The sequence below is a fragment of the Manihot esculenta genome, chromosome 2 (genome assembly GCF_001659605.2).
Source record: "Manihot esculenta cultivar AM560-2 chromosome 2, M.esculenta_v8, whole genome shotgun sequence".
Lineage (NCBI taxonomy): Eukaryota > Viridiplantae > Streptophyta > Magnoliopsida > Malpighiales > Euphorbiaceae > Manihot > Manihot esculenta.
Genome location: NC_035162.2, coordinates 19,035,794 through 19,040,117, shown reverse-complemented (window position 1 = coordinate 19,040,117; position 4,324 = coordinate 19,035,794).

Genomic DNA, 4,324 nt, shown 5'->3' with positions numbered 1-4,324 from the left:
TCTTGAGCCAGAGGGAATTAAATTTGAGGCAGAAGAGATGGGTAGAACTGCTCAGTGACTATGATTGCAAGATCCAGTATCATCCGGGAAAGGCTAATGTCGTAGCTGATGCCTTAAGCCGGAAATCACTTGGCAGTTTATCCCATATCACAGTAGAGAGGAGGCCGGTGGTGAAAGAGTTTTACAAGCTTGTTAATGAAGGTCTACAGCTAGAGTTGTCTGGTACAGGTGCTTTGATAGCCCAAATGAGAGTGACATCTGTGTTTCTGGAACAAGTGGCTCAAAAACAGCATGAGGACCCAGAGTTAGTGAAGATTGCCAGGACTGTACAGTCAGGCAAGAATGATGAGTTCAGATTTGATGATAAGGGGATCCTCCGCTATGGGAATAGATTGTGTGTACCAGATGACATCAGTTTGAAGGGAGACATTATGAGGGAAGCTCATAATGCCAGATACAGCGTTCACCCTGGAGCCACCAAGATGTATCAAGATCTGAAAAGAGTGTATTAGTGGCCAGCTATGAAGAGAGAAGTGGCACAGTTTATGTCAGCCTGCGAAGTGTGTCAGAGGGTGAAGCTGGAACATCAGAAGCCGGCTGGAATGCTTAACCCACTGCCGATTCCAGAATGGAAATGGGAGAATATCACCATGGATTTTGTGGTGGGGTTACCGGCAACATCCAACAGACTAGACTCCATATGGGTGATTGTGGACAGACTCACCAAATATGCTCACTTCATCCCTGTTAGGAGCAACTACTCTGTGGATAAGTTAGCGCAGGTTTATGTTGACGAAGTGGTAAGGCTGCATGGGGTTCCTGTTTCGATAGTATTTAATAGAGGGCCCCAGTTCACCTCCAGGTTTTGGCGGAGTCTGCAAAGTGCTATGGGTACCAGGTTGGATTTCAGTACTGCCTTCCACCCCCAGACTGATGGACAGTCGGAGAGGACCATCCAGACAATAGAAGATATGCTCAGAATGTGTGTACTAGATTTTGGCGGTTCTTGGAGGCAGCATCTACCTTTAGTGGAGTTTGCCTACAATAACAGCTATCATGCTAGTATAGGGATGGCTCCTTATGAAGCTTTGTATGGGAGGAAGTGCAGGTCACCTGTCTGTTGGGAAGAGGTTGGAGAGAGGTCCTTAGCGGGGCCTGAGCTAGTAGAGATCACCAGCAGGGTGGTGCCCATGATCAGAGAGAGAATCAGAACTGCTGTAAGCAGGCAGAAAAGCTATGCAGACATTCGCAGAAGACAGGTAGAGTTTCAGGAGGGAGATCTGGTATTGCTCAAAGTGTCTCCTATGAAAGGGGTGGTTCGTTTTGGAAAAAAAGGTAAGCTGGCTCCACGATACATCGGACCCTTTGAAATCTTGCAGAAGATTGGGAATGTGTCGTACAAGCTGGATTTACCTGCTTCTATGGAAAGAATCCATCCGGTTTTCCATGTTTCCATGTTGAGGAAGTTCGTGTCAGATCCAGACAAGGTTCTTAGTGAGCCTGATGTAGAGGTCCTAGAGGATCATACCTATGTTGAACAGCCAGTGCGGATTCTTGATACCCAGATCAGAAAGTTGAGGAACAAGGAAATCCAGATGGTAAAAGTCCTTTGGAGCCACCACAATATAGAAGAATGCACCTGGGAGACACGGGAGTCCATGCTCCAGCAGTACCCTCATCTTTTCTAAGGTTAGTTGTATGGGTGTTTTATGTTGTATGTTATGCATGTGCTAGTTGAGGAACATTCGGGGATGAATGTTCTTAAGGGGGGGAGAATGTAATACCCGGCTAGACTCCGGTATCGAAATTCCTACCGTTCGGTGGAATCTCGGATGTCGGAAACCTCTAGAAGGGTAAAACCATGTTTTTATCAAATGTTTTAATGTATTTTATAGTTTTAAGCAAGAAAATAAAATGAGTTTTTCAAGAAAATAAGCTTGGAGGAAGACCCAGGTTCGGCCGCCGAACATGCATGCGTTTCGGGAGCGCTTTAGGCCCCCGAAGGCACAAGTGAGGGAAGTTCAGGTTCGGCCGCTGAAAATGGCATGCATGCGGAGGCACGTTAGGCCCCCGAAAGTGGCCTGGCCAGCCATCTATAAAGGGGTCCCCTTGTCCGAACGGGCGAACTTTTCTCCCCATTGTCGGCCAAGGTGAGCTCTCTGCCATCCCTCACCGATTTTGAGTTTCTTCCTTCAAATCTTTTATGATTTTCATGGGTTTTCACTTTGTTTTGAAGATTTTTGAGCATTAGAGCAAGTTTTGAGGCTTGGAAGACTCAAGAGCTCTTTCCCTTTTGTTCTCCAAGTTTAGGTCGTCTCTCTCTCGATCTTCAAGAGGTAAGAGCCGATCTTGAGTTTATTTTATGTTTTAAGTAAGTTTAAAGTTGATTCATGGGGTAGAAATGCATGTTTAGGATAGTTGAGCTTGGTTAGGCTTTATGTACTCTTATGGGCAATGTATGAGATTTGTGTGTGTTTGATGTGTTGTAGTTGGGGTTTAGGATAGTTTGAGACCCTTAGGTGCTGATATATGTGTGTATGCATGTTGTAGAATAGGTTTATGCATGATTGGATGTTTGGGAGGCTTTGGGAGCATGTTGAGCCGCGTTTCTGCCCATTTGGGAGAAACCAGGTTCGGCAGCCGAAGGGATTTTCGGCCGCCGAATCTGCCTGTGAGGCAAGCCTTTCGGCTGCCAAATCCTGCCCCCGAAAATAGACTTTCGTCTCTGGAGGGCACTTTCGGCCGCCGAAGGTGCCGCCGAACCTGCCTGACTTTCAGCTCTAGAGGGACTTTCGACCGCCGAACCTGCCGCCAAAAATGCCCTGTTCAGCCTTCCTTTGCATGATTTGTATGTTTGTTTTGAAATGTTTTAGGGGGGTTTTTGGGGAGTATTTTTAGAGTCATGTTCGTGTTGTTTGGTCCCTCATTTGAGTCCACCTGTGTAGGTTCGGACCCGAGAAACCGAGGACCCCAGCAGTGAGACAGCTGCTTCAGTGACTTGTCAGAGCTAGCCAGAGGTGAGTAGAATAACTCTTCATGTTTCAAAGCAATAAAATGAATGTTTTAGCATGATTCATGCATCACGAATGCCATGAAAAATATTAGGGTACTTGCATTAGATTTCACGAAGATGTTGCATTGCATATTATGTTGTTGATGCGGATGAATGTTGAATGATCCATTAGCCCTTATGTATTAGGCATGGAAGTCCAGGTGTGCCTGCTCTACGCCCCTGGCACTATTCTATGGAAGTCCGGGTGTGCCTGCTCTACGCCCCCGGCATAATTGGTATGTATGACATGACATGGAAGTCCAAGCGTGCCTGCTCTACGCCCTTGACATAATTAGATGGTATAGAGGGCTAAATGGTGACAAGTTCATCCTTGATGTGATTTGTTTGTGCAGTGATGCATTTCATGATAATCATATGTTTTAAATATAATGTTTTATTATTTTGCTCACTGGGCTCTTTAGCTCACCCCCTTTCCCCTAACCCCAGGTTTGCAGGTACGGGATAGGCCAGGAGGTCAGGAAGAGTAGTGTATGATTGTATTGTAATAGCTAATTGTGGACATGATAAATGTTGTAAAGAAAAAATATTCTAAAGTCATGTATGTAATAATGGTATTGAGGATTAGAGATTGTGCTTGACCCTATGTGTATGGTATCCCTTTTAATACATTATCAATGTTTTATGATGAGTTTAGTAATCAAGCTTATTATATGTTATTATTTCCCCATTGGAGCATTTGATGAGGGCTCCAGTGTGAGGTTTATGTAAACGTTAATGTGCATGCACAGGTTAAGCTTGATTAATGGAAGTAAAAAGTTTTATATTTTATGTTTATGTGTGATCATGTATGGATTTGACAGGTTTACAGGTTGTATGTTAGGCTTGCTACGGGTCCCGGCGACCTTACGTCGATCTGGATCCTAGCGCCGGTAGCGGTCCGGATTTCCGGGTCGTTACACATAAAGCATTAAGAGCCAATTGCCCTTCTTGCAAAGTTTCATCTATTCCTTTCACCTCTTTCACTGCTTCCTTTAGTTCCTCTTCATCAATGATCTCTCTCACCTGCAACACAAACTACTTCTTTTTGCCACTACAAAAAAACTGTGAAATTGCGACCAAAATTAGCGACCATATTTTTTGGTCGCTGTATAGCTACCAATCAGCGACCATTCTGCGACTAAATGAATGAAATAATATATTTATTTAACAAAAAGCTTAGCGACCAATTTTTGATCGTTAATTGGTCGCTATTTAGCGACCAAATATAAAATGGTCGCTAAATTTAGCGGGAATTAATGGCGCGAGTTATTT